The 26,023-nt window shown below is 38.0% G+C and overlaps 1 long non-coding RNA gene across 1 annotated transcript; it reads left to right on the top strand.

Annotated features, from left to right (window-relative positions):
- Positions 1-2,067: 2,067 nt before the first annotated feature.
- Positions 2,068-24,881, top strand: LOC139741531 (uncharacterized). Its single transcript, XR_011711626.1, has 3 exons — positions 2,068-2,196; positions 22,202-22,394; positions 23,331-24,881. It is a non-coding gene; the product is annotated as an uncharacterized lncRNA (long non-coding RNA).
- The last annotated feature ends 1,142 nt before the right edge of the window (positions 24,882-26,023 follow it).

The following is a 26,023-nucleotide window of genomic DNA, read 5'->3' as shown; positions in this document are numbered from 1 at the left end:
CAAGCTTTCACCCGGCCTCGCATGCCTTGACTGGGAAATGAACTCCGGCCAGCCCATTCATAAAAGGAGGTATAGTTTACTTGAAGACCTCTGATATATGAAAACACTGGTGAATCTTGTAGACAGTGAACTTTGACAAAAGCAAACAAAAATAACAAACAAAATAAATAAGTTTATATTGTATAATTATTGCATATAATTATGTCTCTGTCAAAGCTAATTGTTTGTAATCTTCACCAATGTATATCACAAGTTATTTGAAGGTCAATCTCGACCCTTAATCAGAAATTATAATTTCTGATTACTACCAATTATTCTTTAAGTCTTTCCAAATGCTTGTACGCCGTTTATTGCATGCAGAAGCTTATTCTCCCTGCGTTTCCTCATGTACATTCATGGTACATGTACATTATGTTAAAACAAGAAAAATATTTTGATCGGCAGAACAAACGTATTTGTTTCACCATCGCGAAAAAAAAAATTTTTGATGACTGTTACCAAGGTTACGTTCGAGAAGAAAATGAAGAGGTGGTCCAGCAAATGAGGAAAAGTTACAGGTATTATCTACTATTTGCTGATGAAACAAAAACCCATATTTAATGCTTCAAAATAGTTATAAAATTTTTAGGTAAGGGATAGAAACAACCAGTGTAAAAAAGTGTAATCAATGTTATATAAGTGCTGTTAAAAATACAAAGTCTGAACAAGAGTTATAATAAAATTGTCTCCAGACGAAATCGTCTACAGCAATGGTTTAGTGAGGAAAAATAGTGATATCTCCTCCTGTTTTAGGCTCTATTGCAAAATGTTTATATGGTACGATGTTTTGCGATACACTCAACTGACCCACACATATGCATCAAATGTGATAACTCGAACATTTTTTTAAATCACTGCTCCTAATGGTAAACAGTACCTTTAAGGGAACTGAAAAAAGGGGACGCGGGGAGAAATGAGAGAAAAAGAGATAAAGAGGTAGATAGATGGAGAGAGAGAGAGAAGGAGAGCAGAGTTGGAGAAAAGGGAGGATAAATTTAATAGAGAACATGAAAACACGCATCAACGGGCATAGGCCGGTTACAAACTCATGCATGTACTGTTCAAATCAATCTCACATATGCATCTATGCACTATATATATTATCTACTCCCCGGCCTCCCCCTCACCCCCCCCCCCCCCCCCCCCTCCGCGGTATTACCCCGGCTGCAATGGTAGGATATATTCATTTCCGGGCGAAAAAGTGCAACTTACGATACTACTTTGCCGAAATCAATTTCTAGGTAGACAAAAAAGCAAAAACTCGAATAATAATGCATGTACAAAAAAGGAATGTATCAAATGGAGTATGGGAAAGAGTGGTAGAATAAACTCGGCGTATTTTCTATTTTCATCATCTTCTCTCTCTTTTTTTTTTAAAGTTTTTTCTTCCAGTCCTGTTTTCCGGACCTGAAGTTCATTTATATTCCATTCGTGTAACTTTTTCGAGAGCGGAATATGAATAAATGAGAACATCCATTTCAAGAAAGGAAAAAAAGGGGGGATTTTGATACGCCCCTAGCGATGGAGAATGCTTATAATCTATCAACCCAGTCACAAAGGAGAAACGATTATACCAAAAACAACAAACAAATTTGAAGTCATACACACGCACACACGAACACAATGAAAGTATGATATACTCCTACAGGTGCTCAATTGGTTGCTATCTGCTCCGCAAGCCGACGTACAAGACTCAAAACCTGCGCAAGCACGATTAAAATCAGTGGGCAATAGCCAAGTATGCACAAGCCACGAATAATATTACCTCTACTCAATTTTCGCATGCGCGCGCCCGTGATACGATGACAATGTTTTTATTCTCATATCGACTACTAATATACGCCTACCTATACGAGGGTGTCGATATCACTAAATTTTTGTGAGCTATTATTGGTGCGCTTCCGCCGATTCCGTTCATGCGTAGTCTGAGAAAGCCGCGCGGATTTAAATACGATGCGTCGCACAGTGAGAGTGTATTGATAGGTTTTTCGCCGTATCAGTGAGGACGCGAGTATCCCGCCCACTCGAGGCTGCTATACACAAGGTACCTGGTCAGCTCGACGTTGTCTTTATCAATTCACTTACCTGAAGATGGGTTCGTTAGGGATTTACACCGTTCTTCTTCTGGTGGTCTTAGCAACAGCAAATGCCTACTTCGTGAGTACAGTTTGTGGCGTGTTTTTGTTTTTGTTTCTTAGCAATTGTCACTTACTTTCATCATCTGTCATGACTGCATTTATTTCCGTTATTGATGTTGTTAAGATCATGTTCATCATTGACATAACCGAAATATCAAGAATATTGTATATGACACTATACTGCGCATTACGTTGTCACTATTGTCTGCTAATAGCAGTGGTATTAGTGTTAGTAGTAGAAATTGTAGTGTCATTATGATCATTTATCATAACTGGTGACATCCGAGATGGTTAGCCTGATTTTTTCGTCTTAGCTCTACCTTTCGTGTTCATCGCGTTTGAATACGGATGCATTTTTCCTCTCCTTATAAAACCTTGACCAACAGCTATCTGCTCCTGTCTGCTTATGAACTGTTTTTTTTTCGCAGAAAGTTTTCTTAACAGAACCCGGTATCATATTATTTTGAACAGAATTATGCGCTTAGCTGTTCACACATTTTCCATATCGACCCTCTAGTAATTGAAACGTCTGTATTCTATACTGTCGAGGTTTTACTATATGGAATAACGTGGCAGAAAATTCAGCTGAGGTAAGAAAAGAAGACAGATTAGAAAAAAAAATCATGACACTAAATTTTACGCAAAGATCAGTATTAGCCGTGACATGACATCAAATTGAAGAGATGCGTCTTTCATCTTCAGAAGAGAAAAAAGTCGCATCTGCCTAAAGCTTTCACCCCATCACCAAACCATGCGTAGAGAAAATGATAGGTAAAGTCGTATAATTATGGTTGTAACTTTTTTCTACAACGGTCATTTCTGTCTCGGAATGAGAATGCACAATGATTTGTTGGATTGTTGATAATTGCCTTATCATTCGCCTCTTGTATTTTGTCGTAGTCATTGCAGACATAGCGGGAAAGACATCCAAGAGATAAAGACATGAACAGCGTCGATAAAGCAACGAAATTGATTGCCATTCTGACCAATTAGGGTTTTAGGTTTTAGAAACTACGACGCGAAATAAGAGAGGTATAACAGTTGGTATCATTTCTCTAATAGTAAGAAACGTGTAATAAAAGGACTGCAGACATTTTGGCCGAAAAGTCGTTAGTCTAACATTCGTGTCTAATTTTGCTCCAACTCTCCACAGAAGGTTTTATCTGAAAGTTTATGTATACATTGTATACAGGGCTTTCTTGAAAAACAAGTCTGCTGGCTGTCAGCAGAACTGAATGGAATGTCCTTGCTAAAAGATGTTGTGAATAAATAAATAAATAAGATGGTGCGCTTGGTTCATAGTACATGCTAGCTGTATGTACACTTTAAAACATGAACAGGCTTTTTAAGCAATAATTTTCAAACATCAGTAAGAAGCTGCAGAGAGAAAATGAAGCAGAAGAAAATGATCGTTGCAAGATGTTCGGGTATCTATGTCGACGTCTAGACGCCTGATGAACATGAAGAATATATAATCTTTGATATATGTGGGATTTTCATTTTGAAATTAAAATTGAGCCATCAATCCCCTGCTTTGCTCATCAGCCTCGTTAACGCAGTCGCTCCGTGGATCTGTCTCACGGATTTTATCCCAACTGTAGATGCTGGAGATTCGTTCCCACTCCGTCAACACAGCTTTTCGCTTTAAGATGTTTTACCTGCGCATTAGTCTCTGTGAGTGACAGTTTTGCTCCCCTCCCCCCCCCCCTCTCTCTCTCTCTCTCTCTCTCTCTCTCTCTCTCTCACCGTCTCTCTGTTGGGGAATTCGGGTTTAACTTTTTGCGAGATGATTAGAAACCACTTGTATGAAATATGAAAGAGCATACAATTCTATAAGATGAATTCAAAGTCTATTCGATGAAAGATATGTTTTGAAATGGTCGAGATATCCAAAACAAAGTGAAAAACGTGGTCCTAATAAAGGGTAAGTCAATTCAATTCAATTCAATCATAGTTTATTTCCAATCAACGAAAATCAAAAACATAGTACAAAGTATACATGTCTTGAAATAATATTGTTCAAACGTTTGCAAAAGATTCATGTAGTATACGAGATAAATTTCAGAACAACATATATACAATAATTAGGAGGAACAATGTATAGATACTTCGTGGGCGAGCGGAAAATAAATTCGATTATGGAAAATAGTGATTCACTAAAAAGCAAAGCTTGTCGGACGTGGATCGCTAGATAAATAATGAGTAAATGATATCCTATTCAAGTATTTAATATAAGTTATTTAAGTCATTTATAACAAGATACATGTAGTTATTTTGAGATACACAGGTCAGGAAAAAAAATAGAATACCAATGCTAATGCCCGGACACTGTTCACTGAACCACGTGTACCGGGAAAATATGACAAGGACAACACATTCGTACACACATTCAATTACCCACACCTTTCATTAGGACTTCTTTGTTTGTGGATATCTCAGCCATTTCAAAACCAATTTTCCTCAAATAAACTTTTAATTCCTCTTAGAATTTCATGTTCTTTAATATTTTATATAAGTGGTTTCTAATTACTAACAAAAAGTTAAAATATGAATCACCATTTCAATCAAAACTGTACCATCCCTTTAAAATGTTATGATATTACTATAAGATATAACGATCTCGTTTCTCTATATACTGCAAAGAGGCACAATCTACGTCACTTTCACTACAAGGACGCCATGCTGAGGCTTGTTTTAAGCCGAGATCATATTCCCTGATTTGCTCATGCGCAATTAATTCATAAGCACAAACCCGCTGAAGCGCGAAATTTCACAAACAAGCGACAAGGCCTCCATGCGATATGAAACTAAACACGCTAAAAGTCTTTCTCTTGAAAGCACTATCTTGACTATCACTGTTTGTAATCATAACATCATGGTTCATTTGCAATGGTGACTTGAGTAATATTTCTTTCTAGTCTTTATTATCATGTTAATCTTTAAAGATCGCCAGGGTTTACGGGTAGCAAACAATTAATTGCCGTCAGAGATTCTCCAAATCTCGTCGTGTGATAATTATGGAAACTACAAGGGATTGTTTTCAAGCTCATAACAACATTGTGGCGGCTCCCATATCTGAGATTATACATGTTGATGTGGTTAATGGTAAGAGACTTTATGTATTATACTCATCATGAACAAGACATTTGAATGTTATTACAACCAAGTACGAGCTCTCATTTGAGGCGACATCGGGCGAACCTCTGCTAAAGACGTCACAACTTCCATTTTCACTTCCCTTTCAGGGCTGATAGGGCGCGTTTTCCACTGTCATCGTGTTTTGCTTTATACGTGCTGTTATTTTGGCTTCCCCCATTGAGCCTATTTTAGGGGATGCGGCGTAGACCGTAGAGTTCCGGAGGGACGTTGGAAAGCTGAAAACGTCCCTTACAGTCGATAAAATAGTCACTGACAATTTTTGTCGGTAAAAAAAAGAAGAAGAAATGACTCATTACTACAACAACAACAAAAATATCAGAGGACCGTCATAATGAAACGGACAGTAGGCAAAGCTTACATATCTGCTTCAAAACTTTATTTTTTTTTTACAATTTGCTACGTTACCATCCACGTCCTGAGACTACTTTTCACAGCCATGGGTGGTGAATATTTTTCTGACATATCTAAAGACAACAGTAATTTTCAGTGGACATAACCCTCTCGGACACTTAACTCTGGCCACTTATATCCCCGGAGACTAATGAACTTCACCATCATTTCACGCGAGAGAAAATGTCAGCAGCTCTTGTACTGAGGGCAGTTGTCCTATTCCCGATTCTTGTTGCTAATGGTAACGGCGTTCTAGAAGTGGATAGTGGAAACTGTAATTGTGGATGACAGGAACAGGGTGACGAACAAGTGACGAGCAAGTACACTTTGGCGCTGCATCGACCGACGCCAGGTGGAATATCTAAGCAAATTTTGTTGATGTGGTGATTTTAGCTTCTCCTCAGCAGTTGACTTGCTAAGAATTTATCACAATTGTCATGTTAGAGACCTAAAGGGCGTTTGCTACAGTGTTAGTCTTTGGAGTAAGTTAATTTTCGCGACACGTTACGTGGTTCTGTCAGAGCAGGGAGGTGATTACCTCTCACCTCCCTGGTCAGAGGCATGGGAAAGAGACAACATCTCCGGACACTGCCTTGGACATCACATACCAGGGAGGTTACGGACCGGTCAGCTACGATCAATACACAAAAATTAGTGTGACAGGTTTAGCTCTTGTCTTATCCTTTGGACATCCTGTTTATGCGTTATGTCAATGGTATTCGTGGGCGGCTGTCGCGTAACGATTACTGCACAAGATACTGTTATTGACACCCTCGCATTTTAGCGAAAATCAAAGTTCACAATTAGCAGATCTTTTTCTCGCAACGCTTCTCCTGACGGGTCTAGGGCAATTACCCCCACGGCAATTATCCCAGACCCTTCCCCTGACCCTAACCGTAATCCTAAATCTTGAACCTAAACCTAACTCTACCCCAAACTGTAACCCTAAACATAACCCTAAACCTAACACTAAACTTAATCTTTATTCTAACATTATCACTCACCAGTATTTATACAGTCAGCCAAAACAGAAATTTCGCCCATTCCTTGACAGTAATTGCATCTGTAATAATTTGCAAACTCTAATGTTCATAATGATATTTTAATGAATATGATATTATGATAATGATAGCTATAACTTTATACATAAGGCAAAAAAGAGATATTTTTCTGTAAATTCTAGATATTTCCAATAAATCTATTGTAATGGGGCATTTTTAAAAAAGTTATTACTTTTTCTGCTGCCGTCCAGACATTCTATATTAAAATCAATTCAATGTATATGCCCGGGACTAAATGTAGGAAACGAAGTTCATCGATTGATCTACTCTTGATCGTTACTTTCCGAAAACATGCCGCCATGTTTGTGCTCTGTTTGAACATTATTCCGCATGCAGTAATATAGTTATGTCCTGCGCGGCGGCCGCAGTTTCGCATGACGTGGATAATGGATAGGAAAACTTCGGGGAGTGCAGTCGTTGTCAGAAGCAAGACACGGATATCCCTCCGGAGACCTTGATGGCTAATCATAGCAGAGTACCAGCAACGGATCCTACAATAACCTAGGTCACACAGTCTGATGTTATGTTCGATTTATGTTCTCCACGAATTTCAAAGGACGTGGATAGGACCAACCCTACAAATAGAATGCTGAAAATGAAGGCATTGTGTTTCATATTTACGGTTAGGATAATGTCAAGTGTGTGTTACATTGGTAACGAGAAAAGGAAGGTCTATAACTAGATACATCGGCACATCATTACCAGTCATGCAGGATTAAGTTTACGAAAAATAAAAACAAAATATGCTTCAACTCATCAGGATGTCTTTGGGATCTCAGCCAAAGTTTTGAATTCGGTCAAGGGCCAGAATTTACAAGCGGATTCAATTTCATTCGCCAGCATAGTATAAAAAGAAGACAAAGACACCTATATCAGTAGCTAACAATATTGAAGGAAGGCCAGTTGTTTAGTTGTGGTCTGTCTGCAATACGTGTACCTCCATTTAAGAACAACAGTTAGATATAAGCAATTCTCTACAGTATAATGAGCTGTACTTTGTAGTAAGGTAGTTACGGATGAAAGTGCATAAGTGATCTTGCCTCGAGTCCTAAATGATAATAATCCATTTCGGAGCTTTAGGACGGTTAACTCGCTTTATATTATTTATCATTATTACTGTATTTATCGTTAATTTTTTCAGCCGTGTATTAAAGGATTGACCTCTCTGGCAATTCATAATTCTAATCCGCTCAAGTCCGCTCTCTCAAAATTGTCACTGACATTGTACACAGAGAAGTTCGCCATAGTAATGAAACAGTTGTTTGGTGCGTCTTTGAGCACCAGGTGCATCTACCGTCTTAAATATTTCATTGCGGTATGCCGGTGTGTTCACCGCAGCCGTCTCCTTATACCGTATATGTATCTCACTCACGAGCTATACAGAGCCCAACGCGATTATCTCCATTGCCCCTACCACAGCAAAGTTACCTCTGAACATCTTTTCCTTTCCTATATCTCTCTCTGTTAATGATGTTAATGTATCAAGGAGGTACTTCCTTGCTAGTATCGCTGATGAGTAATAGGGTCATTGGGATATTACAGTGAACGGTGGTCACGTTGTAATGCCCTACATGATCGTATCTCGATGGGACCGTTCATTTTGCAAATGGGTCTGATTTCGCCCTCAGGCTTTCTTGCTCTCTGTCTTAAGCCTCCTCCCATTCCCTGTTTTTGTACCTCCGCTAATCTAATGCAATTACTCACTGTCGAGAGATAGAATTCGGTCCCCGAAATGCACGATTGTTAGTGACCTTTTCGCAAATTGGCGGCTATCTTCAGCGATGGTGAGAGAGTTTACCAAACGCCCGCTCCGAAACATCCATTGAATATCATCGGAGGTCATGGTTTTTACCTCTGTTTCACAGTCAATCACAACACACACACAAACACATACAACAGACAAAACCTTACGGAAAATACAGACTAGCTAAAATGGACCTAAAGATAAACCCCTTTCTAATTGACGAGATTCCCAGAATGACTTAGGCACACTGAACTAGAGTCACCTGAATGAGAAGATATATTTAAAAGCGAATTGATCAGTCATTTACTCCTAGTGGATTTATCTTGAATCAAGTTACTTTAATCTAATTTCAGGCACTGCAACAAATGAACCATATTATTGTCATTCCATGGCATGCATATATTGTCCTTGGGTAGACGACTTCTTACAGTAATCCCAGCATAGAGATTTAGTAGACAGCAGAAGGGAGTATCACAAGTACATCAAACACAGTCTACCCTTTTGCACTCTGAAGAGTGAAACATTCTGAATTGCACTTGATCATGGATATGATATGACGACTTTTTAGGAGGAAAGGTGAAATTGGTCCTCGAGATATGTTTTCCTTTGTCTTCTTAATTTCTAAGTGTAGATGCATAGGCTATAATAGTATAAGGTGTTGATACCACTTGGTGATGTTGGTACCAAGGAGATATTATGCCGTGAACTTGTGAATGCGGAAGGGGCATGTTCACTTTCCCTATGCACATTTTTTCTTTGTGTGTGTGTGTGTGTGTGTGTGTGTGTGTGTGTGTGTGTGTGTGTGTATGTGTGTGTGTGTGTGTGTGTGTGTGTGTGTGTGTGTGTATGTGTGTGTGTGTGTGTGTGTGTGTGTGTGTGTGTGTGAAAGCGAGAGATTTCCTTATCAGCCCATAACCTTCGCTGAACAAGCTGCTAATCCTGAGCCCCCGCAACATTGCGTATTTCGCTATGTGTTTAAAACAAATGATCTGTTGCAAAATCATAGTTGACATACGATAGTAGGGCTATTCATCTTATATCACATCCAATTCTTTCCTGGTTCAGTCTTAAGCATGAAAAGTATTCTGGTGTATCAAAGAACAGAGAGAGAAGGGGGAACATTTAAAAAGCAAAATACAAACCAAATAAAAGTAGCACAACAACATCACATAATAATAATAGTAATAATGATAATAATAATAATGATAACAATGATGATGATAATAATAATAATAATAACAATAATGATAATAATGATGATAATAATAATAACAATAATGATAATGATAATAATAATAATAATAATAATAATAATAATAATAATAATAATATTTACGAATAACGAGTGCCCGTTTGTGTAGCAAGCCCCCCCCCCCCCCCCCCCCCCCACCCTTACCACCCCTACCCTACCCTCCCTATGGCGGGTTCATCCTGTTCATCTAAAGAAGGGCGAGTGTAAACCCCTCGCAAACATGACATACTCGGGCAACGATCAAACGTGACGGCGAGACGAAACGATAATGGGTAAAGGAGCGAGGGGTGGGGGGGATAGTGGTATGCCAGGGTACTTATTCACACTTACCTGCCCAGAATACCGTCTCTGTACGCTTTTTGTTTCTTGAATCCCACACGGGTTGGGAAACGAGGTTGTGTCTTGAGTTTCTGACGCCATGTGGCCAAATGGATGCTGGCAATGGAAATCAACTTTGTATGAAAGAAACAAAATGGCGTGGCAAATCGAAGATTAAATAATCAAAGTGTACCTCGATAAGAATAAGTTAATGACAATTTTTTTTTTTCAGGAGAATACGATAATACCAATTGCTCTTCAAAAGTTTAGGTATAGACACGCTCATACACACAGAATATACCACACTTTATAACGCATGATCACATTTTATATTTCACCGCAGGGTCAAAAGTATATTAATAAATAATAGTCAAATTATCAAATCAATCTAACCCATCCTCTCCCACTCATACCCTCGTCCTGAGGAAATAAATATTAACCTCGCACTGTGCGGATTGCACATAAATAGCTACGATAGCTCGAGCGCAACATGAAAAGCGTGGCATTGATGTATAACCAGATAACGTTACGATAACTCCTTAGCGTCACCCCAACATCTAATTGAATTCAAATGATTGATGGTGGTGTCTGTGACATTACAGGTCATCTGACTCTTCCTATTTCTTTTGTTTCTATTTCTATCTCTTTGTCTCCTTGGGAGTATTAAAACTCTTAATTAGTCGAGAAAAACCCCGAGTGCCATGTGACAATTGCAGGAAAATCGTGCATGTCGCATTGTATTCATGAAGCTTAAAATCCGATTGCTACTAGGAACGCAGCAAGATCCAACTTTTTGAATGTGGAAAAAGTCACATCGACCCAGAAAACGCAATGTTGTTTTCACAACTTCCAAAATCTCAACTGTATTCATGTGAGACAAACAAGAAAAAAAAAGTAGAGAAAACGATCATAGTGTGTGGAGGGATGGATGAATATATAGACAGATTTTCTGATTAATTACCTACTTGATTGAGAGATAAGATAAAGATAGACAAGAGGAGAAGAAAAGGACATGTCATAATTAGAAAGAAGCAGCCAGCAGTAATTGGATACGCAAGGATAAATGTAAAAAAAAAAAGAGAAGAAGAAGATCGATATGTTTGGGAACAAGGAACTGAAGAATAAGTGAATGAATCTTTCATTCATAGAAATTCATATCGCAGTAGAAGTAACCAGAAGACTTGTACACCTGCCTAAGTGAACCCCCTATTGGAGCAAAATGACCTGGAATCGCAATCAATCCTCAGGGAGTGGAATACTGTAATGACTTGATATCAGACAAAAATGTAAACAACGTGAATTTGTCAAATGGGAGAAAGCGCCAGCAGTCCAGGAGAAATGCCTGCCTGAAATGTCATTCCACTCAAGATGTAAGTTGATTCTCCTAAAATGAATTCAATCAAACAAACTCGTTGTTATTTTTCTTGTCTATATATACAACCTTACAATCAAGTGAGAAAATTACGAATTTGAAAGCTTTTTTATGTATCCACGAAACAGATAGATTTGTCTAAATGAACGCTCTCTGTTACAAAATAGATTTCTCTCCCTCCCTCCCCCTCTCTCTCTCTCTCTCTCTTTTCTTTCTTTTCTGCATGACAGCAAATTAGTGTTGGGATATATGCGGTGTGTTTGTCTGGTGCAAGGAAGGTTTTTATTCTTAGTTCATGTAATTGAGATTGTTAGCATATCAATAAATTACATAATTTTGATCATTATGTTATGGGGGAATGCACCTTCCGAGCATTGCTTCTTTAGCATTTCTCCCCATTTCAAAGATTTTCGTGTACTCATAAAGTGTTTGTTTACAATATTATATGCATGCTTACAAATTTCGTTTGTTGTACTTCTGTAATGTTAACATTATATATGCATTTATTTTCGGTCAAAATTCACTATGTGTCTATTGGATGGGAGACAAGAAGAGATTGTTCGCAAAATGGGCTGAGCGCCATCTTTAACATTCTGAAGTCATTCCATCACCAGATAGAGCAAAATCAAAGCTTTCTCGTGATACCTCACTTGTGACATAATAAGGAATATTCTTAAAGTCATGATCGAAAACATCCCGCGTTTACTTATCAGTTTCTTTGATTTTTAGCAACTTTAATCGCAAACATCTCAACGTATCAAGAATGGATTTAGTTCGTTTGACGATGAAACTCGTCATTTCCAAGAAAAGATGAGTTGACGTGTCGTTGTAAATGGTTGTTGCCATCAGATCGTTCGACTTGTGTGCTTTTATTACATGCAGACAGCCTGAATGAACGAGAATAGCATATTGTTAGAACACAGATAAAACACTTAAAAGCTGTGTATACTTGATACTTAAATGTGCTTTCACATAATACAGATGGAAGTTCCTCGTCTGTAAAATACATCATATAAAGACAAGTGGAAAATTATCATATTCAACAAAAAATAACCACCTTTTGTAGATAGAATATTAGTCAGACATTCTGCAAAGACAAACTAACGCTTTGTGTCATGGTCTACCCTAAACAACAACAACAACAAAACAAAAAACACGCAACACACAAACACACGAAAAAGCAACAATCGAATGAAAAGTAGAGCTCTTGATTAAGTATTTATCTCAAATTGTTTGATGATCCCATATTTTAACAGAAAATATAGAAACCTTACAATTCTTGTTGGTATAATTCATTTTTTCTTCGAGTCAAAAAAATTACCATATCTTTTTTTTTTTTTTTTTTTTTTTTTTTTGGTGATGAAGATCTGCAGTTGGTAACACTGCCCCAAGAATACTGCGATAGATGATCGGAACACGATATCTACGATATCAGATGTAACGCAACGCAAGCGTGTGAGAATATCGATCGAGCGGGGCGGGCAACTCGATAGCGCGTGAATCAGCGGTCATTATCTACATAATCATAACGCTAGTCTGCAGAGAGCAGACACTATATGTATTCGTATTCTACAATAGTTACGTTTTGGCACGTTCTCGAATCTGCGAACCGTTCCGTTGATGGTGATCGCTAGATATTATGATTTACCCTTATGATAATTAGCTTTGCATTGCTTTCAACTTCACCTATGCTTTCATAATAGTTGGGGGTTATTATTCGATTTGAAATGATTTAGCAAATATCGTATAAGGTAAGGTCTACCATACTATACTAGAAACAATATAAGATTAAAGGAGTGATAGCTTTCCAGCAGAGAGAATTAAAATCAATATTCAGGAGGCAAATATCGTATTATTTTCACGTGGGGGAACATGATATTTACAAGCGTAGCAAGCCATTCGAGGATAGTTATTATATCTGAAATGCGGAATGCTAGAACTCAATAACGAAAACAAAACACGTCAGTCATTAAAGTGAATTCTGCCTCTTTCGCGTCGTTGCATTCACGCGTATTTAGTTTGGTAGCGCAAGGAATCGATTGAAATTCGAACAACATGGACATCGTGGTGTGGCTGTTTGTAATTTTGTATAACCATGCTTCAGTTTAGAACATGAAGCTTACTACTAGCTCCATGTTCAGACCGAGACAACAATTTCACATAACTGCACGTACTGTACTGGCTGCTAGGATGTTTAAAGGGGAAATCTAGTCCAAATATAAGTTAGTCTGATAAGAAAAAGTAAAATATTACGAGTTCAACGGTAAATATTTTATCAAAATTGGGTGAAAAATAAGGAATTTATGACATTTTAAAGTTTCGATAATTTTTCAGGAAACGGTTCTTGAACGGTCAATATGAATATGAGCATGTCATCCCCTCACAACTTGCCATATAGTTTGTATAAAAAATTTTGATACTCCAGTTTTTCATTCAAACGCAGTTATGCTCGAGGCTTAAATCCTGGTATATCTAACTGATCACTATTCTGAAGTTATTCAACCAGGAATAACATTATGTTTCAGATTTCATTGACAGAAACATTGAATTTTTATCATTTATTTTTGTACCCGATCAATGGAAAATTGTGAGGTTATGACATGGTTAGCTCACTCATTAGCATATTCATATCCACTCTACAAGAACTGTTTTGCAGAATTTAGCAGAAGTTAGCAAAACTTCAAGTGTCATAGATTTTTCATCCGATATCAGTCAATTTTTTTCCGTTGAACTCGTAAGATTTTTACTTTTTTTTTATTAGACTAACTTATATTCGGACTGGATTTCCCCTTTAAGAGGATCTTTAGGATAGTGCTGGAAATCAGAAAAGTCAATGTCGGATATCTATACCAAATCCACTGTCATCATCGTGTTAGAATAGTTCGCTCACTCATCGTCAAACACACGTACATCATCATGTTTGCGAGTCTCTTTCAGATCTCAGTTTTGATCACGTGATAACAAAGATGTCTCTTGTCTGTATGCTAACCCCAACGGGATGAACTTTTGGTCGTTTTTCGATCATCTTCAATCTCCTCCATCTGTCTTGTCAAAACTAATCGTATCTTTTTAGTCATTTCCCATCTTTTCCCTAGTTTATCTTTTGCGTCTTTACGCAAGAGCGAAAGTTTGTACCACGCAAGTTGAGTACGAGCAAGCGGGAGGGGAGTATATTAAGAATGAAAGGAAAGGGATCGGGGTTTGCGGCTTTAGGTGTGCGTGCGTGCGTGTGCGTGTGCACGTGTAGGACCCTAAGTGATTTTTTGTGTTTGTTTGTTACTGTTTCGTGTGCTTTTTATTTTTCTTTTTGAGAGGGAGGGAGGGTGCTTTGTTTTTGTTTTGCTTTGTTTTGCTTAGTTTGTGCTGTTTTTGTTGTTGTTTTAGTTTTATGGGGTTTTTTGTCTCCCTTTTGACTCAGTATTGCAGACACCGAATTCCCTGTTCGTATCAATATAATGGCAGGTCGGAAACTGTCCACCGCGTCTTGGCAAACATTGCTAGTGATCTTGCACGTCCCAAACTTAAATGTCAGAAAACAGTTTCTAACCATTTGTGCAGACGAAATCTTTTGTAATCATTGTTGAAGACGTTACGATCAAAACATGGCCCCAGTTCGTTGTCCTGACATGGTATTGAAGAGATTGTCAGGTAAGGGGCACATCCTGCTTTTCATTATACTTTCTTCTTTTGCCATGTTTTGATAGGGAGAAAACAAACGAGGAAGCTTTGAAGTCAAGTCGAACAAGATGTCACTGCTACTTCCCTGCTCCGTGCGTGAGACAGCACGTACTCCGCTTGGGATTTCCTCAAAGATTATTGATGCACTCTCTGATTTTTTGAAACTTTGAACCACCAGAGATATTATACACCATCTTTCTTTCTTTTTTGGGGAGATGGGGGGGGGGGGTAAGGTTACCCATATATATTGCCTTACAAAAGGATGCACAGTGTACTAACAAAATTATTTGCACAATACGGTGCATAAATTGAATAGAGAAGACTCTATTTGCGTCAATGTTTACATTTGCCTTGTCTGCGGTTTTCGCAGAGTAACAACTCTTTGCGAGTTCTGTCGCCTGATTGTCCGGATTTGAATAGGTTGTGGCCATCCGTATAATACAACCGGTTTTTGCCATTGTTGTTTTCGAGCTGTAATTGCCATTGTTGAAACTCTATAAACAAAAAGGAACTGAAATGTTCTCTCTCGTTGTTCAGGATTCAGAGAATCCATGATCTCGATCTCGGGTAAACGCTAGACCCTAGCTGTATTTGCTTTTTTTTTCTGCCCGGGTCCTACAAAAAGGAATTACTACCTTTAACGTGCGAGCAGCTACTCTATACTGTTATACTAGTACTAATTATAGCCCCTCAGGCACTATTTGGGACAGTGTAAATATTATCACTGCTATGTCCGTTTCCTAAAATAGACATTGTGAAAACAGTACTCGTGGGACCAAGCAGAAAACTTACTGTTGCACGTGAGCCACCTGTCAGCAATTCACCGATTACAATAATGCATTGTTATCTTCATTATCACAATTATCGTTTTCCAAGGCCTGAGTATAATACAGTATATTGGACAGAAGCCAGTCAAGGAAAAGAAAAAGCACAGGACGTGCTGTCCGTACTACACTATACAAGATTTGTGTAAAGGAAGGCCAAATTCATAAAAGATGTTAGGAATAGGATAACATGTTGTTGTCAGAATGTTAGTTTCCCTTAGCAACAACCAATTAGGGAGCATTACAGCAACAACTTGACATTACAGCAAGAACTGCAGTATCATATTTGGTTACAGTTTGTTAATCCGAAGGTTCGTTGATCCGGAAATAAACTAGGGGTCGTTATTCCGAAAGTTCGTTGATCCGAAAAATCAAATAAGATTCGATTCCGCAGGTCAGTTCAATCGAAAATGGAAAAGGTTCGTAATTCCAATTAACGCACCCTACTTCATATTCCCATTAATGAACTAATCTAGGTGTATGCAATAGGGAATTTTATGTGTTTCTGGTTAGCAAACCTTCGGAATAATGAACATCAGCCATGAACCATGAAATGGAGCCCTGATTTTTCTTCTTTTTTTTTCATTCTGTCAATTGCATAATCGTCTTTGTTTTGTAGGCCTACACATTTTCGTTCAATTAAACTCATTAGTCTACGAATTCATGTGAAGTTTAGTACATATTCGCATTAGTGTCCAGCTGGGTCGTATCAGCTCGTGGCAGCTGACCATCTAAAGACAGATATCATCTTTCTTCTTTGGCAAGCTATTCACAAATTTTGTAGAAGAATGTTTTTTAAAAAATAAATTAGATATATCACGCTCTCACGAAGAAAACCTTTCATACATCTTGTTCACGTCTGTGAAGCGATTTAATTTCATTGATGAAATTCCTCATCTTTCAATCTCGGCCAGGTTTCCCCCATTTATACCAGATTATGACAACTGTCACAGTAGTTTCCTCGTGCCTAAAGAATCCTCTTGCTCGTATTTAAAATACAAGCCCTTATTCATGTATAAGAAAGAATGTATTTTCGATTTTTTTTTTAAAGACTGAATTTTTCACTGAAAGTGAAAGTGACAACTTTTTTTTATGGTATAGACTGAAGTTTCCATTCTCGTGTTTCCATGCAATTTGTGTAAAAGTGCTCCAAATTCTTTTCTCTGCTGCTGTTTCATTTTTTTTTTCTTTTGAATGTGGGATTTATACATGCATGTCCGTCCATGGAGTATAAAATAGCCATTAGTTTACAGTATGGGAGAGGGGAGAAAATGTAACAAACTGACAGTCGTCTGAAACAAAAAAAAAGGTGAAATGATTTCACGCGTTGCTTGATTGACTATGTCATTTTCAATGTGACATAACGTCATATTCAATCACATCAGCATGTTTATTGCCAATGAAATCCAAGAGCGCCAGCTATAACTCTCCCATGTCAAGGACTTTCTGTGTCTAGTTATTGTTGTTGTTGTTGGTTTTTGTGTATGTGTCAGTGTGTCTGTGAAACTACTTGAATGAAGTTAAGTTCATAACCTCCCTCTGCACGTGTTCAAACCTGCTTCTATACCTAACCACCGTGTTTAGCCGCAAGCAGACAACTGTCAAAAAGCAGCTCTTAAAATGAAAAATTAGCGTCGCCCAAGAAGATTTGCTTTTCCTTCCACATGCATCACAAAAAAAAAATATGCCTTGTCATTAACCCACTTCCCCTCCCCCATGATTCTGTCCCGTACATTAACATTGATACAAAAACACATAGTCATCGTATCGTTGGTGGGATAAGTACACTTCCACAATCCAATCATTGGTTCGATGCCCCTTCATGCTGTGATACTATACACCCCAAACCTGTGTAATTGATGGTGTTCTTTATTTGTTTGTTTGTTTGTTTTTTGTTTGTTTGTTTGTTTGTTTGTTCGTGTGTTTCTTTGTTTTGGTCTGGTTCCGATATGCCATGTCATTTTTCCATTTGTTGCCAAACAGATTCTATCTATAACATGAGGTAGCACCACTAAACCCTTGTCGAAGACTCTGTTTTTATCTAATTCATTTTTTTTTTTCGAAGTAAAGGGGGTGATATTAAATTTTCTTAGTAAAAGGAATGTACTAAGTTTAGTATTACACGTTGTTTGGTCCCATGTCCCTGTTTCTATAATTGTTATTAATATAGTCTGAGTTGCTGTCCCTGCTATTGTCAGTGTCCGTATGTATGTCCCTGTCTTTGTTTTTTGTCTTTGTCCTTAACTCGACTTTGTATTTTCTATTTACAATGATAATGTATATTATGGAATATCATACTCATTTAAGGGCACACTCGTTACAAGTTGTTGTACTTCTAGAGATGTGCCCCAAGCATTTTCAAATTGATCGCATGTTACTTCTGCTTGTATATAATAAATTTATATTTGCTGGAAATAAATGTCATCGAGCCTGATCCTAAACCTGATTATGCATTCATGCTGCTGGACAAGTGTCGATCATTCAAGGAGGTATGCAGGGGAAGGTATTAACAGACACCAGCCTGTGAATAGCCGCAAGAACCGTGGCGATATAGGTTTTTTTTTTCGATGACCTTCCAAAATTGATCTCCACATTTTAATCTCGATATCGTGAAGGTAATTTGACATGTGACTGATGCAGCTATTGATCGCGTAACGTGGCCATCACCACGCTCACTATGGCACGACTGCACGGGGACAGAAAGACAAGGACTGTATAGTGCTAAAGGTGATAAGAACAAAGGTGTCATGACCATGACCAAGGAGGTACTAGCTCGCCTATTACCCCCTTGATGTGACTAAGATGTCATGATGCACGCTTTATGCATATCCCTCGTTGTCAAACCCTTTCCCCCTTTGGGCAAAATAAAAGTTGGCAGATGAAATTACTTAATGTTTTAACCTTAACGTCTGAACCTTTTCACAACTAGGGACAAATCTCTTGAATCTTCTAGCTCTACTCAAGTTAGTGCCAACCTCCTACAGTGGGGATGTCACGAGGCCTTAGGTAAAAGATAAAGACAAAAATTTATCTTTCCATTTCATTTTATCGTTAACACTTCAGATACGGACTGTTTGCAAACAAGTTTGAATCTGCGTCGATTTTAATGAAGCGAATCAGCTGTTAATTATTGACAACTGGAAAAATATCTTCTTCTTCTTTTTCGGCTCTTTCATGGCCATTGGTGATGTTTTCAAACTCTACTTGAATGTTAAATATCAATTCATTATGAATTCGATTAAAATGTGTAAATTGTGAAGTACATTGACAGGGCTATACAGTGAAAAGGCCAAACTTTTCGGCGTAAGTTCAAAGTTCAGATGTTTTCGTTCCTATTGTTGTTCTTTTCTTGGCCCCCATTGACCATTTCAGGAGTTTCTGTGCTAGAAAAATATAAGACAATATGTAAAAAAAAGAATAGAAAAAAGAAAAGAGTAAGACGTTATTAAAGTGTGAAAACAAGTCTCCGGAGCCCGTAGGGAATGTAGATATAAACCCCGAAAAATCTTCAATTACTACCAGTGATACATATTTATCTCTTCATCAAAGGTTAACCATATTCAAATCCGTGCTTTATCTTCTCTGATCGGGGGCCAGGCTCCTTTTTCTCCATCTCTCTCCTTTTCTTTTTATTTCTTCGACTACGAATCAAGGATTATCGTAAGATGAATTCGCAGAGGTTGTGTATCAGATATTCGTGTGAACAAAAATAGACTTCGATAAACGAAGTTGTTGTGGTTTTGTTTTTCTTGAAACAAAAAGATGAGAGAAGGAGAGAGGAAAGAATAGATCTAGACCAGGATAATAGCAAAAGTGATCATATAGATAGTCAATGGTTTAGTCTGCCAGCTGGGAAGATCACGAAGAAAGAGATTCAGAGAGAGGGGAAAGAGAAGAAGATACTCGGTAAGAGAGAAAACAGAAAGAGTCAAGAGAGGGGGAGATTTAGGGTGCCAAAGAGACGGGGGGGGGGAACGGGGATGGCGTATGTTGTGGAGGGAGACATCATAACTTGGCCTGTAGTAAGAAATTCGAGTGGGGGTACAGCGTTAAGTGGGGCTCATTCAACACTGTAGTTGTTTTAAGAGCCATGTGATTTCTGAGCCAATTCCATGTGGAAAAAAAAAAGCTCGTGTTTGCTTCTCCACCTAGGACAAAGTAGGATGAGAATCGTCAAAGTCACCTCCCCCGCAAGGACGGCTTGTTTGAAGAGATAATGGGTCACTCCAATCCTGGCTTTGTGTTCCTTATTTACCATGTCGCGTTTAAAGATTTGCGGAAGATCTAACACTCAATCCAAAGACCCCATGGGGTCACGCGAACCAAAGGTAGAGTTTATTTAGAAGCGAAAGTCCTCAAACCCCCTTGGTTTTTCTAATTCTCCAAAGAAAATTGTGTGTTCATATCCAATGTGGTTTATTTGCCATCTTTGGCAGCGAACATTAGACTAAAGCCATAGCCAAGGCTCGGCGGGGGTCCACTGTCCGCAAATATCGAGCTTTCCCTATTTTTAGTTTTTAAAATAAAGCTTTTCGAATAGCAGAATTCATGATCGACTGAGACTTCAGCAGGAGGTTTGACAAATATGGGCTAGATTTACAGTGACAGCTTACATAACGCAAACGTTTCACACCATTAAATATTGGCATACACCATTTGACATATAAAGATAATGGCGTAATAAGTATAGACTTTCTCTTTATCACGACAATGAAGAATTTCACTGCCACAGTGGTATTGGTGAATAGGTCTTTGGGTTCGAATCCCAATGTGTGTATTCTTTTACAAGATGTCGATCCACGCTCCTTGTTGCTATGACCCAGTGTATACACGGAAACCTGTAATGGCGAGTTCATAACGGTGGTATGGGGCCTCCCTGGGAGATGCTTACACGCTGACGAGAGAAACCTGTATGAATAAGAATTCATCGTTGCATTACAACCCATGTAGTATTGCAAGTTTTCTGATGCAGGGTACAGTAGAAAGAAAACAGAAATAAAGCCAACCTCAATATCAACATGATGTTGTCAAAAACATTGGAGGAACTAAATGACTTTTTATTTGGGTAGTGTTCTCGTTTCAAAGGCGGTGCTATTGGCAGATAGAGAGCGATGTCTCGAAATGTTTTTATGATATTCAAAGAGAACTTCCATAGTCTGTCATGTTCAAGTTGCTCTAGCACGTAAGATATCAAAATTAGATGAACAGAAGGTTATACGTTTTATCAACATCGGAAGAAACAGAACCTCCAAAGAGAATACTCGGGATAAGTTCCACGGTCCTGATGGTATGTGAAGTAGCGTCAAAGAAACAAGTCAAGTATATAGCAGCTGAATGAGATCGAAATTGTCTATATTTAATGCATTGCATTGTTGATCATCCAACAAGCAATGACACCACATGCGTCTCATTTACATTCTTGGCAATCATGCACAATCATGAAGGGAAAGACCATTTACGTGATGCTAGTCTAGCACGCCACGAATTTTTAGCCATAAAAATTGCATTCTTTGATTGTCTGGTCAATAGATGGCGCAATTGAACAGATCTGCTCAGTGCCGTCCAGTAACGGCACTGGATGTGCTGGCTGTGGCAGGTGTGGTACTCAGTAGTTGTAAAGACTGACGTTGCATTGTAGTCTAGACAGCACTTGGCATGTAGTCCAAGCGTTAGCAATGCTTGAAACGTAATTCATATCTACCACTGCTATAGCTGCTACTGCTACTACAACTATTCCTTCATCTACCAGTAATACTACTTCTCATGTTATAGCTACTGCTGCGTACTGTCGCTACTCCTATTCTACTACGCTTTCCCTTTCTCTTTCCCTTTCCCTTTTCTTTTTATTCTCTTAGTCGTTGTTCTTCATTTGTTTTGCCGTTGTCTTTGTTACTTGCGAATATAATCACTGGGCTTAACAATACAAGGTTTGTCACACTTTCAAATGATTAATATTGTGATTTGCCATTCACAATGAATGAGGTAACCCCTCTGAATCTTTTTCTCTTTCAAGCACAGTGGAAGAATAATCGTGTCAAATTTTTAACATGACTGTGTACTACTTTTTACAGAGTTTATCTGTGTGCATGTGTTTATTTGTGTATACAATGCATTACACCCCAATAAAATAAAACAATGTTTCTGATGATTACTGTACGCCAGTTTATTTTTGGTAATCTAACAATGATAATAACCCGAAAAGCAATCCCATCTTTCTTTCTTTCAGCCCAACAATGTACAATTCTGCCGCGACAACCGCGAGTGTCGGTGGCGGTCACCTGCCCGTAGGTTCTGCCTGGGTGGAGAGTGCGAGCGGTGGTACCAGCTAACTCCCTGCATCAGCGACGATGATTGTACATCATACAGGAACGGCCGCTATCGTGTTTGTCGCAACATGTACTGCAGGAAGAGCAAATACTGTGAGTGCATTAAAGGCATAATTTACTATTTTGCGGATGAAACAAAAACCCAGCTTTAGTGCTTCAAAATAGTTCTAAAATGTGAGTTAGGGATAGAAACAACCGGTGTTAAAATCTAAATCAGTATGATTAACTGAGTGTTAAGTTTCAAATATACAAAATGTGAACAATAGTTATGATAAAAAATGTTTCCAGACAACCGTCTACAGTTATGGTTTAGTAAGAAAAAGAGTGATGTCTCCTTATCGTTTATAGGTTTTATTGCAGAATTTTTGCGCGGTAGGATGTTTTGTGATACGACTAATGCATCAAATGTGATATCTCAAACATTTTTTAAATCACTCCTCCTGATGGTAAATAATACCTTTAAGCTTCCAAACATCCAAAATCCATTAAAGTCTTTATTCATTCATCAGACAACAATAGATTCTAATAGCTTCATGAAAAAAAGAAAATGCAAAAACAGATGGACACTATTAAAGAGCTAGAGAAAGAAGCGAAATCGTTCCTAGGATACTGCCCTCGATACATAACGAGAAACAATTTTGAATATCCAATATTTTTAAAATTTGGCACATATCAATTATTGTCTTTGTGTTTTTTTTCAGCAGCAGTTTATAGAAATAAATATATATGTTTTCTTCATTTAAACTCTTTATTCTAGTCCTGTAAAGTAAAGTGACGAACGAAGATTGACTTGATTCGTAGATTGTGGCATCTATTGTTCGTTTATTATTTGTTCAGTGAGTATTGTTTATTTCGCTTTCTCCTTCTCGACCTTCTCTGTACAAAAGAGCACTGAATATGATAGTGGAAGGTAGATATGACGGAACAAGAAAAAGAAATGTGTTGTAATTATCTTTGACTCTTTCTTTTCTCTCTCTCTCTCTCTCTCTCTCTCTCTCTCTCTCTCTGTTGTCTCATTTCGTTTTACAGATGGACGGTAACCAATGAATATGAAAGAATAAAGCGTTATCTTCGTACGCCTTCACGCGGGAACTCATTCACGAACTCGTTGCTTTCAGAGGATTAAAGAAAAAAAAAGCGTTTCAACACTTCTACCTTGTATCATCAGCGACATCGTTGTATCTTCGCTGTAAATTCTATCGTCATCGTCATTTTCTATTTGAGGATTTACAACAACAACAAAAGCCACAGCACTTTCCGTCTTTAATACAAGGAGGCTCTGTGTGTATCACACTATACGCAAACCTGACGTAGAGGGCGCCTTCGCGAAGGAATATTGGATGCCTTATCACACTAAGCAATCTCACCTTTCGAGAATACCAGCCGCTTTCTTCTTCCGCAGTTGTCTCACCGTGCTCGTGTTCACTATCGCCACTGTGTTCACCCCCAACCCAGCCATGACGTCGTCATCATTTAGGATGACGCATTTATCTTTGAGGATGACGTCATAATGAAGGACACGGTCGAAGACTAGTTTGTGTTCATCACAGCTTCAATATTATGCTAATCTGTAAAAAACTTCTGGTCAAGTTCCAAAAATACCTTAAAACTGCAATGTATTATGTTACCGCCGTGTGATTTCTGTATATTCCAAAATCCTCTTGATAAGGCGATCTGTTTGTTGTTTGTTTGTTGTTGTTTTTTGTGGAAGGCAGATAAGAAAAAGATAAGAAAAGATAAGCAAAAATGGAACATAAGCGGCAAAATAATTGCGAAATACAATGTACCTAGATAGCGGAGATGCATGTTAGGTCGATGATGTCTACCAAAACACATGAACTTCCAAAATGGTGCATGGTGCATGGTAATCTATAAACAAGAACAGCGAGCGAACCCACTCAAACCTTTAATATTCTCATCCCTTTTAATACTAGAAATGCACGTGTCTCAACGGTTAAGTGCAACCAGCGTAGCTTGCATTGTAATAATCCATCCTGCGTCCTCTTCCCCGTGTGATTTAGATATAAATTTGGGAGGCCAGTAGTTTTGACGTCATTCTTTATACCCCTTGTCAAAACATGTCTGCTCAATCAAACTGAAATGTAGTAACCTGCTAGAAAAACGATCAAGTTTTAAACTCTCTTGCGCATATATTATTTATATTCTGATGGACTACTCTATAATTTTTATAGTAAATATCATACGGCGAATAATAAGCAGCATGAGAGCTGTGTTTGTATTCAACTAAAGCGTTTGTACCATTGAGGAATCATCAATATCATTCAATGTGTATATATATATATAATTACTTCAGTATGTAAGTGTGGTATTTACGTCGATAGAATAGGAGTAATGCTCCCTTTGAGTGTAGTACGTTACGTATATCTCACAGAGCAGTAACCATTGGTAATAGGTGAATAAATGCGTATCGCCATCTTGTTACGACAGCTGAAACTGTCATAACACTACCAAAGCTGACAAATCAAGTTTATATCTCCTCATTCCAGATGATGAGACCAAATGAATATTTTGGGACAAGTAATCTTCTTTGAACAGCACAGAGGAATTTTACTGATAAAAAAGCAGGAATGATATCTTCTCGTTTTTGTTTTTGTTTTTGTTTTTGTTTTTGTTTTTGGCAAAAGTGTTAAACACAAAAGTGCAAAAGCGCCCTCTTATGGCGATCACAAATGTTGAAATCCCATGGCACTCGGGCTTGCGAGTGACTAGGGACAACAATGTTCCTCCGCAATTTTATTTGTGTCGAAAACAAAGTCATATATTGCACAATTAAGGGCTTTGCTTTACCACGTTATCAACAAACTAACTTGTTAATTTATTGTTCTCAAGTTGAGGCTTGTGACATACCAGAGTAGAGTTGTTTATGTTCTTGCTTGTTGATTTTTGATTGCTTAATCAAAGTCGTGAGTGATGTTATGAATATGCAAGATTATTATAGTAATCCTAATTTCCATTTCCATTCGTTGAAAAGACAATTCAACAAAGAAATAGAGGGAGCAATTCGTCCATTAAGCTGACATTTCAAAACATAATAAATAAATTCTATTCGGTTTGAGTATTGGAGTCGATCCCTATACAATACATAGCTACACTTTCCACAGCTTGGCAGAATCATTTCTTAATCGAAGAGATGCAGCAAATCAATATGATGCCATTTGAGTCATAAATTAAAAATCATCTATTATTTTCCATGAGATATTGTAACGCTGATTTATGTTTTAAGAAAAATGAAGGTATACAAATAAATTCCAGATCTTTCCTATTTTTCGTCCGATTTGATAAGACATGCACACTTCCATTTCTTTCATTTTGCCAGATTTATCTAACCCTTTCTGCGCCAAAAAGTCCAATGTGTACAAATTTCACACACACCATATGGACAACGAATTAATGTGACACGGAGAGGATTAATTCAAATTCAGTCTAATCATAGACAGGATATGAATCTTAATTTAGTCGCAGCCATATTGGCTGAGATATATCACGTGTTACCCAAAGATTATTTACACGGTGACCAAACAAGCGTTTCGAAATTGTATAGCACATATCAGGCTTCAAGCTTTACAGAGAACAGTATTCGACAGACGCCAGGTACAATATGTAAGTGTCCTCGGAACACCATGCAGGAAGCACATTGTATAGGGTTTAATTACTCCAATTGTAAATATCTATATAATGATTTAGAAATTAAAGTGAAGTTA

The sequence above is a fragment of the Diadema antillarum genome, unplaced genomic scaffold, assembly GCF_040938485.1.
Source record: "Diadema antillarum isolate AM-2024a unplaced genomic scaffold, OU_Dant_1.0 seq00000932_RagTag, whole genome shotgun sequence".
NCBI classification, from domain to species: Eukaryota; Metazoa; Echinodermata; class Echinoidea; order Diadematoida; family Diadematidae; genus Diadema; species Diadema antillarum.
Note: the sequence above shows the minus strand (reverse complement) of the source record. Positions and strands in the feature narration are given on the sequence as shown.